This window comes from Silurus aristotelis, assembly GCF_946808225.1.
Source record: "Silurus aristotelis genome assembly, chromosome: 18".
Lineage (NCBI taxonomy): Eukaryota > Metazoa > Chordata > Actinopteri > Siluriformes > Siluridae > Silurus > Silurus aristotelis.
The window spans coordinates 22,756,196-22,770,696 of NC_139591.1; the positions used below are offsets into that span (position 1 = coordinate 22,756,196).

At 37.5% G+C, this 14,501-nt stretch overlaps 1 protein-coding gene across 3 annotated transcripts in view; it reads left to right on the top strand.

Annotated features, from left to right (window-relative positions):
* The window catches only part of lrrtm4l1 (leucine rich repeat transmembrane neuronal 4 like 1), a 90,689-nt gene that overhangs the window by 3,232 nt on the left and 72,956 nt on the right, over nt 1-14,501 (top strand). The gene's annotated exons all lie outside the window — the stretch shown is intronic.

Here is a 14,501-nt window from a genome sequence, read left to right on the forward strand (position 1 = left end):
GCACTGGAGCATTGTCATGCTGGAACAGGTTCGGATCTCCAAGTAGAAAGACAATTCCATTCTACATCACCCAGAGACATCCAATACAATTGTGTGAGGAAGACTCACAAATGGCTGGAGAAGTCACACCTCGGCTGGAAAAGTCAGCTTTCCGAATATTTTTACCCAATATTGCATAGTTGCCTTTAGCATCAAACACCTCTGTGAGTTCTTGTTAACTTTAGAGCAGTTTCCTTGCCATTTTAGTGAACATCCACACATTTTTTAATCTGTCCCAGCCTGAGGATCGTCTGTCATCCATGTTCCCAGTGAACGAGTTGTTACTATAGAAACAGTCACATATAAACCCATCAGAGCTGCTGTTATAGAAAACGGATCACGCTCCGACCAATCACAATCCAGAATCCCAACGGCGCTGTGGTTTAGCTTTATTGGGACATCTAATAATTTATCTCCACACACATATACACACACACACACACACACACACACACACACACACACACACACACACACACACACACACACACACACACACACACACACACACACACACACATATCCTTCACTGGTATTCCCATCAGGATTGCTGTCAGCTTCCTCATACATCATTGTTAGTGTTCTGCACCCATGGCAGATGTTAACTCACCGCTTCGCAATTCGGCTCCTGAACACAACACGTGTCTTTAATATTCACATAGAAAAAAGAATTTCGTTATTAATTCTTTGTCATTTTACGATTTTTTTTTTTATTTACAGGAAGAAAGAAAAATCAATAGTTGTTTGTTTTTTTTTTCTCAGAAAAACTTTTCCTGCATTTTTCTGAAAAGTTCTGGTTCTTTACAGGATTTATTTATTTATTTATTTATTTATTTATTTATTTATTTATTTATTATAAAACCGAGACACGCTACAGGTGCGATGCGAAGTTGCTTTTATTTTTAAATAGATTTCTACCGTTAAAAAAAAAACAAACCTTTTAGTGATGTCGGAGTTCAAGTATCGATTTCACCGTCAGCGAACTCCTGAGAGAACTCCTGAGACAGAAAAAGTTCACATTCCGATCGAGTTTGAATTTTTATTCAGTACAAAATAAATCATAAAAAATTTAATAAATAAAGACCAGAATAAACAACGGCTTACAGTTTACAGGAGGAAGATTAAACAGCGGACTGTTTCTGTTGGTCTGGATCATTATCTCGCAAAATAAATCTGAATAAGTCTGACAAATTGTAACCCCCTGGCAGAGGCAATAAAGGTAAAATAGATCAAAATTCACAACGTCCTTCATCAGGCTCCTGGAGCACTACTTTGCAAAAAATCGACCCGAATAATCAATAAACCAACATCATATTTTACATATTGATTTCATCTGAACATCACACATCGCTCTGAATCTCAACGATGGACTTCTGCATACTGATTTTCTACAGAATTTTCTACTTTATCTAAATATTTTCTGAATATTTATAATGTTTACAGCTTTTCTCAGCTGTAATTGTAGCATTTCTTGAATCATTCTTAATAAGTGAATCTGACATTGGACATTGGATTTCTTTCTCAAAATCCTGAGTTCATCTCTCAAAATTAATTATTTGTGTGATTGAACAAATTATTGCCATCAGAAAAACAAGTCCTTTTGTCATCGTTCTCAAACAAGATCCTCAAAATGTTTGATCAGTATGACGTTGAACAATTTCAGTGTTTCCTGATTTAAACTATGGTTTGGATCACAGTGATTAAAAATACACAAGGTTGAATTTCTTCTGCATATATGCATTTCAGCAGCGCAAAAAAAACAGGATTCACACTTTTACTGTACTGTAATTGTGTCTGTTCGCTTTCTGGCTGTTCATCCATTTTTAGAAATTGTAATTCTGTGTTTTGTCGCCATTTGAAGGTTCACGAGATTCACCTTTGACCTGTTTTATTGAACTAGTTTTTGATCATTGGTTGATCTGATGCTGATTACTCGCCTTCATTAGTGACCTTCAAGATTCATCTGCACAATTCATCAATTTAACACATTTACAAATAACAAAAACCTTTAATAGACATTTTAGATGACAGATTCTGACAACTGGTTTAACAATTTTGCATTTAATGACGTATACAATGAACTGATGCTCAGATGTTTTGGGGGTTAAAACTATTTAGGTGATCAACATGAACATAAACATCTGATAATATAGGAAACAGTAGACATCGTACACAATCCATTGAAAGAATGTACAGAAGCATTCGCAATTTGATCAAAGCAAATTTTTTTATTGAAATCTTTAAGGATATTCACAAGTGATTACTTGATGTGGAGGTTGAACAAGTAGTTTTGAAAATTTAATTTCTGATCTGAGAAGCGATTCAAAGCAACTAAGAAAAACTGTAGCATTTAGTTATAACAGACAGGCAAAGCGACGGACAGACGGACGGACGGACAGACAGACAGACAGACAGACAGACAGACAGACAGACAGACAGACAGACAGACAGACAGACAGACAGACAGATAGATAGATAGATAGATAGATAGATAGATAGATAGATAGATAGATAGATAGATAGATAGATAGATAGATAGATAGAGATACACAGCAATGGAATATATGTACATGTATAATGTAAAGTAGCCAGAAAAAGTATAATAGTATCCTGATACACTACAAGGGCAAATGTTTGTGGACACCTGACCATAAAATTAGTATGTTCCTCTTTCTAAACATCTTGTTCCACATCCTATTCGATGTTTTATCCTGCGCACAATATGTGCACAGTTACACTGTATATTATATATAGTATATATTATTCTCGACTGCACCTCCTGTACATCAGTCACTCTCAGCCCTTTACAGTACAGAAGCTCATTTAACATACTGCTATTTCTTGTAAATCGGCCACGTATACACTTCTGTTTAGATGCTAACTGCATTTCAATGACATGTATTTTGCACAATGACAATAAAGTTGTATCTAATCTAATCTAATCTAGTCTAATTTAGATTATGTACCTCTAGATTTTGGGGTGTGTTAGTGGAGATTTTCCGATCATTTAGTTACAAGGGTGTGAGTAAAGTCAGGTAGTGATGAAGGTGAGAAGGTGAGGAGGTTCCTGGGGTGCAGTTGGCGTTCACATTCATCCCAAAGGTTTTCGAAAGGGTTAGAGCTCTATAGCAGTTTGGGTCATTTTGATAAAAATAATTGTTAACAAATAAATAAATACCAAAGAAGAAGAAGAAGTTGGAGTTACACATGCCCCTGAGATACCAGTGAATCTTCTAATCCTACCTGTTTAATCCTGACTCCCTACTTCAGGATGGAGTTATTTTCCATTGGAGACCACTCTACTGCTGCTATAGATGCTTCCACATTAACAGGCTAAAGATCCATGAGGTTCCAGTGAAGGGTCTTTAGTTAATATAAACTCTGCTGATATTTTTGGGTGCAGTTACTATGGACAGCTTTTGCATTCAATTCTCCATCAATGAACAGTTTATAACCTCAACAGTGATGGAACTGTAATGAATGAATGACATTCGGAGATGAGGATGAGGATGAGGATGAGGATGGGTCTGGTTCCTCTTTAGGTTTCCTCCTCATGAAATCTCAGAAGGTTTTTCTTGCCACAGTCACCAACGTTTGCTCATTACATATAAATCTAGAAGAGATAAACGTGTTTCTGAGTGTAAATGTATACAACATACTGTATATGCTGTAAATCTGCTTTGAAACTAAACACAAATAACATGGAATTGAATTGAAAGGACATGAAAGAGGCAAAAAGAAAAATTGAAAACGAAAGAGTTAATTAGTCTCACACACACACACACACACACACACACACACACACACACACACACAATCTGATCTTGGCTCTTGTTCCGTATCAGTGCGTGAGAGCATCTATTTGCATCCTCGTGCAGTCTTTCGAATTTTCAGCTCCGTGCACTGAGATTTCGTCGTTTTTCTCCCCACGTTGTCATGAGAGCAGATATATTTGGATTCTTCTTACAGATATTCATGAAGAACCGTTTCATCAGCAGAGGCTGAGCCTGATCAGATCAGAGGGTTACCCACTCTGCGTGTGCACGAAGCTCCGATTCGACTCGTTCGCTTTGTTATTTCTATAATTACGCCCCGTAAGTGTGCAACGTATCCAAGCGTGCCAGATGTGCTGTAAGAGCTCAGGATCGCGATTCAAACCGGGAACGGAATCCCGTCCTCCGTCACTTCCTCTCAGGACGCCGATGGGTTTCTCGTACACAGAATCGGGAGGATTTGTGCGTTTTTATTTCAAACTCCGGTGCTCGATTGTTTATGTTCACAGGTATCCAGAGCACATTAACATCAGGGCCTTGAAATTTCGGTCAATGTCTAGAAACACATCCTGATTCTGGTCCACTGGGGCACAGACTAAAAATACAAATTTGACCAAAAGTTTTTGACTTTCTCAGCCCTGTATGGTTCTTCAATCCGTTTTATTTCTTTACATGAGCACAAATCACAAAATCTAGTGGAACATCCTTCCCAGAAGAATGGAGGTTAATCTAACAGGAAACGAGGATGAACTGTGGAATGAGTAGCAATCTTATGCTCAGGCGTCCGCAAACGTTCGGCCATGGAATGTATTTCCTTCCCGTCCACAATAATTGGTGTTTATTCATCATTGCATGAAAAACACAGTTATTTCCTTTTACACAGAAAGTGTACAGTAATTTAAAGCCATGAGTAGATCCAGAAATAATCACCGCTCTGCTGGTTCTCCTGCTCACATTCGTCATGTTTTCGTTCGTTCGAGTCGCAGTGGCATTTTTCATTTCTTAGTCACGCAGCGCACAAAAGTCAGCGCGATAACCGCTTCGGTCCCTGAGCACTCTTTAAAAAAACATAAAATAACGGGTGAGATGTGAAACACGCTCCTGAGCGATTCGAGACTCTCCTGAAGTACGCTGAGCACGCTCTGGTCTGGTCTGAAGGGTTCTTCTGCTTTAGAGCACTGCAAATCTACCCGTGTCAGGCTGAAGACTCGGCGTCAGTCACTGATCCAGGAAGCCTCAGGAGTTTAATACACGCTGTTTTCTTCTTCTGCACAGTTCACACCTCCGATCTGTACAGTACATTTCAGATCTGACTGAAAGAAACTGATCTGCTCGTGTGAAGAGATTGAGTCCAATCTAAATGACATTCTTATCTGATTCCCATCTGAGGGGAATGCATTGCATATGGTAGATTTCACCGTGTGTGTGTGTGTGTGTGTGTGTGTGTGTGTGTGTGTGTGTGTGTGTGTGTGTGTGTGTGTGTGTGTGAGCTCATGTTACAGATTTTAATCTGTAGTAAGTCATTTTGAGGTTGAATGGGCAACAAAATGACATTCCGAGGCAGATAACAGATGCAGACCCAAAGAAAGTTTAATATTCGTGAGGAATTCAGTCAAACAACAACAACACAAATAAAACACAAAGTGTTATACAAAACACAATGGGCACACAAAGTGTCATAGTAATAATATTTTCATTAGAATTTTCCAAAATATAAAATCAGTCAATTTCATATGTGGGTGGATTTTGTGTGTATTATTATTATTATTATTATTATTATTATTATTATTATTATTATTATTATTATTATTTATTTATTTATTAAATGTTTGTGTGTGTGTGTCTGTGTGTTAAGGTCTGTTTATTTGTTTTTATTTGTTATTATTAAAATTTACTTAAATTACTATTTATTACTATTTTGTCACTTTATCTTTTATAAATTACGTATATCTATTTTTGTTTCTATTTTAGACCATATTTTAGAATAATAAAATTTTTTTAAAAGGAGGAATCACAATTTGCAATTGTTAATATATTTTTTTAATGAAAATTATTTATTTAAAATTCAAATAATGTTGATGGTCATTGTGTTTAATCAATTATTTATTTATTATTATTATTATTATTATTATTATTATTATTATTATTAATTATTATCATCAATATTTTAATAGATTTTTTTATATTATTTGAAACATTCGTTTAATTCATTCACTGTATTTATTATAGAAACGTGCGCTATATTGATTAATAGGTTCTCACATTTTTAACATCATATTCAGCAAAACATATATGTTAAAAAACATCACTTTTTTTTCCCAGGATAGAAAATAAGTAACTGTATTATATGATTCTATTATATCATAATTTATATTTGATCACAAATCATTTATTTTTATTCATAATATTTATTGTAAAATATCTATAAAAAATGTCAAAGATTTTATAACATTAATAATTTTTTAATATTTTTATGTGCTTAAAAAAGGTAGTGTATATTAAATAAGATAAATAATTCTAAACTATTTAAGGACGCAGTAATTGATATTTGTAAAGGTAGTACACACCATGTTTGATACTGAACACACACACACACACACACACACACACACACACACACACACACACACACACACACACACACACACACACACACACACACATTTGATCATATTACATGCCTCATGCACATACAGATGTGGCTATTACAAAGTCTTCAAAGGTTTCAGTTAGTTTAATATACATAAACATCTAATTTAGGATCCAGATCTGTGAAAACCTTCATGACAGAATCCTGACCAACTGTGTCTACACCAGTAACACACATCACCAGCTTCATGATGCTTCTGTTCCTAAGAGACTGCGTGCTCGGCCTTCAGGGAGCCAAAACTTTCGCACGGCCAGTCGAGCCCGATGCAGGATCGTTTCAGCTCTCTATAAATCCCAGAGGCAGCTGAAAAAAGTTGTTTACTGTGGTATTCGTACATGCTCAGACATAAATCTTTGCAGTTGTCCGGATTTTCTTTTTTTGGAGCAATTAAACATAATATCTACTTACAAACAAACCATTCTGTCGTTTTCAAACAAGTGCCTTTTTATTGTGTTTTGTTTTTCTTTAATTAACTGGGAACAAATCGAATGACTTCTTTCCAAACGACAAAAAATCCCAATTAAGTGTGGTTGAGATTTATGGAAGCGATGCACTGAATGTTCAGCATCGGCGTGTGTGTTACATGAAGTGTGCACGGGCGGGGCGGGGGCGGGGGTTGGGGGGGGGGGTGAGTGGTGTAGGGGGGCGCTGACTTACGGTCACTGAGAACTTACTAATCAATCTTTTAATAACTTTGAGTGCAAACATAAACTAAACTGTACATCTGAGCATCTTCCACATTGAGTCTCTATTCGATGTTATAACACCCTCCACTGTTTTGGGAAGATGTTGTGGAGATTCGTGGAGAGTCATTCAGCTACAAGGTGTTGGTAAAGTCAGGTAGTGATGTAGGTGAGAAGCTGAGGAGACCTGGGGTGCAGGCAGCGTTCACATCCATTAGTTCAATAGGGTTGGAGCTCTATAGCAGGAGATCTTCCACGCATTTCCAACCCGTGTAAAAGCAGATCTTCATGGAGCTCGGCTTTGTGCACAGGGGTATTGTCCTGCTGGAACAGGTTTGGATCTCCTAGTTCAAGTGTAGGGAAATTTTCAGGCTACAGCATCCAAAAGCTTAGTGTCCTTATACCTTTGGATAAAATCAGTAAATAAAAAAATGTCTATGCTGCCTTCCCACTTTTTCTTCCACCTCACCCGGCAGAGATCCTACAAGAAGGTCGCCATCCCATCAGACTCCTAGTTTACTCATACGATATTCAATGCTGGTTAGCAGTGGGCGTGTTTGTGGGCGGAGGCAGAACTTTTTTAAGGCGAAACGCATGTTTTTCATCCTCAACCCATTACACCGAATGGACTGTTATACTGTTACACCGAGCTGCTGTTATAGATTTTCAGTGCTGGATCACGGAGCTCGCCATTATCTCCCCCTCCGTCTTCCCGAGCACCCGTGTGAGTGACTGAAGCTCCGCCCACACCATTTACTGTAGGAGTGTGTTCCATTAAAAACTCTGCGGATGGACGTCGGAGTGCAATTTTTACACATCATCAATCCACAACGTTTCTGCAAAGAGAAAATGTCTGCTGTGCCGTGCATCGTGTAGTGTCACAGCCTGGAACTGAAATCGATTCATTTGGGAGGATATCACGTAAATCATTTATAAATAAATCATGCATCATGTACCACTACAAAAAATGGTGGAATTGGCAGAGACACAGGAAAAATTGGCAAATACAAATTTTAAAGCCATTTACACGTTGCAGAAGTATTTACCCCTGTTGCACCGAACAAATGAGAGGAGGCCATAAACTATATATCAATGACCAGGTAAAAAATTTGTTATTTTCCCCCGGGGATTTATGGTAAAGTTTCGAGTTTCCTGGAAGGCACATTGGAAACTTAGCCAGTATATTCAGAAATATGCAGTATATATTTATAGTTTTCGAGGCTAGTTTCGTAACATGCCAACAGAGGGCAGCACAAGGCTGTACGCACAGTCACAGGGAGCACCGACCTTCATAAGTCACTGTGTACATTAGGAGCTGTGTGACCGCTGCTATTCTGAGCGCGTGCATTACCTAAACTGGATGCTCCACAATGACGATGCACCCTGTCACCAAGCTCTCACGTGAGTTTCTCGCCAGAAACCACAAGATTTCACTTTCGCACCCACCCTACTAGCCAGGTTTGGCTCCTGCGGACTTTGCAATCTTCCCGAAGATGAAGATCCGGCTCGTGTTTTGAAAATAAAGACTTCCAAAAATAAGACTTCCAGGACACATTCCAGAAGTGGCAGGAACACCGGGAACGCTGTATTATGATACTAAATATACAGATCTACATTATACACCTACGAATGTTCTTATTGTATTAAATATTAAACTCAAGAGAAGGGGGGCGGGGGGGTAGATCAGGGATCGTTCATGTTTTAGATGGAATTGAAGAAAAGGGTCAGTCGCAGGTGCTGCAAAGGTCAATTAGGGGTGCACTTAATTTGAATAAATATGGCCTTTTTTAATTATTCCAAAAACATTCCATCACCCTGTGGAATAAAAAGCCCTGGCTTGTTGCTGGTGTTTTTGCATAATAGAAGAAGACATGAAGGAAATAGAGTCTCTCGAGCGAGAAGAGAAAAAGCTATTAGGGAATATTTGACTGGTTAAAAAGAGGGGAAGTGAGGGAGCTGTCTGGCTTTGGCGAGCGCAGAGAGGCACTTTGCGTCCTGATAATCGCTCCGTTGCCTGCGGAGCTTTTGTAGCGAGGCAGCTTGGCAGTTGTTTCGGTGAGTGTGATAACACACAAAGCACCAATAGCCATCATCAAACGACCGCGACGTCCGTTCGAGCCTACTCAGCTCAAAACAGCGTCACGACGAGGGTAAAATCAGTGTCTTTTGGTGTTAAGTATAAGTATAGAGTTGTCTCTTATCGCTCGAATTGTTGTATTGTGTTCAGATGGGCAGGAATGTGGGAGGATAAATAAACTGTTGATTTAATTAAACAGCAGCTCTGACAGTAAGAAGGATCGTGTGTAATTTTTACTGTTATTATTTTCTTTTAGGGTTGTGCATCTCCATAACTGAGGCTAATGTGATTCACATCTCATTGCACATGCATCCTCTGCAATTAAATGCGGTACAGATAGATGCCTTCATTTCTTTGGTTCATACAGACAGCAAATCAATTGACTTAAGTGCCTTTTGACTTAACACTTTTACACGCTTTGTAGTGCAAAAAAGGAAAAAATGATCAAATAAATCCAGATGTTCTTTTCCTGTTGTGTCTGCAGAAAGATGCAGCTCTACCTCTGCCATGTTAATCTGTATTCTGTGTGGACACGCCTCGGTCTCCGTAGCAGCAGCGGTGCTGAGAGAACGCGCTCGAGAAACAGTTTAAGTCAAGTCAAGTCAAGTTTATTTCTATTGCGCTTTTCACAACAGACATTGTCTCAAAGCAGCTTTACAGAAATCAACAGTGAAGGTGAATGATGTGTGTTTATCCCTGATGAGCAGCCGTGGTGACTGTGGCAAGGAAAAACTTCCTTAGATGTTATGAGGAAGAAACCTTGAGAGGAACCAGACTCAAAAGGGGAACCCATCCTCATATGGGTGACATCAAGAGTGTGATTATAGTCTTTCAACAATACAGAACACTGGAGAGTGAGAACTAACATGAGCACTGGAGTGTGTGATTATAAGTGATGTTCTTTCTACAGTCTTATACAGTCTTTATGGTTATAAAACTAGGAGCTACTGAGCAACTCATAAAATAGCTCAACATCTGTAATCATCACAGATCCAACACCAGCTTCTCCATGCCAGAGCCTCTAAACACTCCAGGAGGTCCAGTGTCCAAACTCCACACATGTAGTGGAATCCAATTGGCACTGGTACGTCCCTAGTGAGGAAACATCAATCTACATATTCTATATTGGTCAAAAATTATTGGTCACTTTATAAATAATAACATTATAGAAAAATAAAAATAACTTTATTTACCGATGCAAATATGTTAAAAACGGTTCATCAGTATACAAATGCCAACTTTATTCCGACTCGCACTTTTTAAAAATCGATGCGAATCAGTGAATCTGACCATCCGTACGCTCCATGCAGGAAGGAAACCTGGAGAACACTGGAGGAAACCCAGGTGGACACAAGGAGAACATTTTAAACTTTGCATCAAATCAGTATCAATACAGTAACATCCCTAATGTATAAAGTAACAGCACATCCACAAAATTGGATTTTACTATAAATAAAGACGTTTAGGGAACATGTATGTTTTCATGTATGAGTCTCCAGTGTCAGCGCTCCATCACAGTCAAATTTAAAGCTGGTTTTCCATGCGAACACTGTATTAGCAAACACCTTAGCGAGCGCACGGAATACAATCGCACACGGAGATCGACCAGAGATCGTAGGAACTACACATTACAAACAAAAGTATTGATACCCCTGACTTTTCCAGCCATATGTGGTTCTTCCTCAAACTGTTAAAACGATTGTATCGGACGTCCTCGGATGCCGTAACATGAAATTCACTTCACTTGAACTAAAAAAGACCTTTTCCAGCATGTACATTTAATCATGTTATTTAATATAACAGCAAATGGAGACTAAATGTGGAATGGACTGTTCAAAAGTCCCACTACATTTTCATTAACATTAACAAAGTCAATGAGAAAAAAATGCAGATTTAAAACCTACATTTAGAAAATAGATGTTAATTGCGATCGATTGGATGGTTAGAAGGACATTCTGACATCATAACCGTGAAAGATATTTGCTCGCATCTCCACCGGGAGAGAATTTTAACAAAAAAAAAAAACTAATGGCTTTATTATTTCTATCATACAATTTTGCTGAAATGAGTCCTGGTCCTCGGTGTAATCACACTGAGTGATGTGCACCGAATCCACACGAGCGTGTTTTACTCTATATGATGATTCAGACTCATTTCTGCTTGGGTTTTTATTTTATTTTTTTGGACGTGCGCCGACACACGAAACAAATCGTCCACTTTCCCCTGATCTCGTTCTGGCATGGACGGCGCCGTACGTAGCAAAGCGAAGCGGCTATTAGCTTGATTTAATGCCTCTATAGACACAATCGTTTGATTTATTGTTCAAACTCAACCAAACGCTTTTAATGAAACACAATAAAAATGGAATTTGGGTTATAATTTCATTTTCGTGCCGTTCGTGATCGTTCATTTCGGAGAGTATAAAAGTGCTTTTTATATCACTTGGCAACCCCCCATTAGGTTTATATACATATTATGTCTTTATGTATTTAATTATGTTTATCTTTTAATTCATTGATTGCATTTAAATAAAAGATAAACTGGAGACGGTAATAAATGATGCTAGGTTTCGAAAAAAAAATATTTCAAAATGTTCACACTCGAAAAGAAAAGTTTAATGGCACTTTCACTGAAAGAGACAAAGAGAAAAGCACTGCAGTGGTGTTGGAGGAATCTAGTGTAAGGACAACTTACACCTCCTTAAACCTCCTCCGAGGTTTATTTAGTGTTTTAGAATCAAAAGTTTGCTCCGCTTCATTTGCTCCGTTATTTTACACTGTGTATTACAACATACGGTTGTATATAATAGTTGCTGTTCTAATAACCTTCACTCTTCTGGGACGATGTTCTGCTGGATTTTGGAGTGCGCTTGTGGAAATTTGTGATCATTCAGACTAGAGGTCGACTGTTTTATCAGTTCATCTATTTTTCTGACTTCCGGTCTGCTGTCATTACGAGAGCGCCCTCTAGAGGTGAATCACTAACAACGTGCTATTTGTTTTTACACGAGAGATTGCGCGCTGCACGGAGAGCGCTATATAATATTTATTTATACATTTTATCATTTTTTATGATATCCTTTAGTCATTAATCATATAATTATACTTATTTCATTTCCGTTCTCAAATTTTAATGATTCAGTACTGATTTTTGTGTTTTTTTTATTTGTAATATTAAAGTTCAGAACTTTTACACGTGTTTTTTTTTTTTTTATTATCTAGGATCCATTAAAAAAAACTATTGGTTGTTATAAAACTATTATATCATCAGTAAAATCATATTATAATATCAGTAAAACTTGAAGTCAGACACAAGGGTATTAAAAGTAAAGTCAGGTACTGATGTAGGTGAGAAGGTGAGGAGGCCTGAGGTGCAGTCAGTGTTCACATTCATCCCAAAGGTGTTCAGTAGGAGTGGAGCTCTATAGCAGGAGATCTTCCACCCAACCCATGTACAGCAGATCTTCATGAGCTGGCTTTGTGCACAAGGGCATCCTCATGCTGAAAACAAAAGTAAAAAAGTAAAAGCATTTTTGCATTAGTGTTAAAAGTGAAAAAATAAAAAATCACTTTGCTTTTCTTTTCATTCCAGTTCCACTCGAGGACGATGCACTGACCTTTACATTTATCACCTGATGAGTGTGAAAATTATATTGTAAATTTCCAACAGCGTTAATGAGAATAATCCAAACCAGTCTCTTCTTCTCTCTCTCTCTCTCTCTCTCTCTCCCTATTTCACTCTCTATAATATTGGCAGATAAACTCATTTTAGGTCACGTCCTGATTCTTTTGGTTGTTTTTCAGAATTCAGCTCCCGCTAGTTCTGCCAGGTTTTTTAGCAATTCATTGCATGCTTTATATCACTTTTACTCCACTGAAGATTTTGTCTATTTTTTTTACATCTCTGGTTTTAGACATTGTGATATTTATACTCTTTACACAGCATTGTGTCTTAATTATAAGATAAGACCATCACCTGGGTTTCTTGTTCATGATTCATAATTCATGAAGGATGTAGGTCAAAAGGTTTGCTCTCAGGAATGAATGCGGTGATATTATCTGTAGATGTATGCTATTATCCCTGATCTCATTGAGCTTCCCCTTGAGTTGAATGCGTACTGAATGCCAAGACCAAAATAAATTATGTGATTTAAAGCTTGCGTATTCTCCATGTGTGGTATCGGGCGTAGTGTACACGTGCTCCGGTACTGCAGGTGGTGCTGTTGTGTTCAAGAAACTGAAAACAAGATAAAAACAAGATAAGATAAAATTATGAACACAAACGGCTCAGTAATCACAACAAAACTGGTCTAATAGTTCAGACTTGTTCGCTTCCACAGTGCATTCTTTCACTGCATGATACGGTCTAATAAAATGCATTTAGTACGATCACAAAATTCAAGATATGGAGGCAGAAAATTCGTACATTTATATAAGTTTATATAGTTAATCATGTCACTTTTTTTTTTCTCTAAAAATCAATTTTTAAAATATTTTTTACAATTTATAATATACTATATTATATTTATATTGCATGATTATTATTATTATTATTATTATTATTATTATTATTATTATTATTATTATTAATATAAAATACTGTTTTAATTTGCGTGGGAACAGCCAAAATGTCTTAAAATGTAAGAATTTGACTCCAAAGATGATGCATATGCTTAGAAAAAATGTCTTTATAAAGGTAGAAAAAAATATTTAAACTTTAAAGATAATTAACCTGTCCCTGCTGTAAACTGGCCACCACACAGAATATGAAGAATATCAAAACGTTTAAGAATCAGCTGTCCACAGTACTCCTCAAGGTGCCAGCACAATAACACACTCAGCAAAATGTTGTTAAATTACCGTCATCGATAAAATCCCAAAAATTATAGAGATACCTTTTATTTGTCACTATAGCACACCCCTAGTGGCTGCAAAAGCTCACAAGTCTGTAGCGCTGCAAGCCGGCATGCTCTTCGTGGTACTGTAGCTAGCGATCAGTAAACTAAGCAAGAGGCAATAATTGTCTACTTCTGTATGGAATTGGAACTGGGTGTTACTATGGTTACAGGTGTTTATAAACAGCGTATTCATTGTGAGCCCTAATTCAACCGACCACAAAATACCTGGCTGGTTAACACTCCGACATTCAACTACCAGGCAGTCACGATCCAGTCACGATCCACTTTCTAATTCTTGTGTTTTTTTCTCCACTTTTGGATGTAAGTGAACACTGACGAATCCGTTTTGTTCTTTTTCAAACATTTATTACAAAAAAAAGGA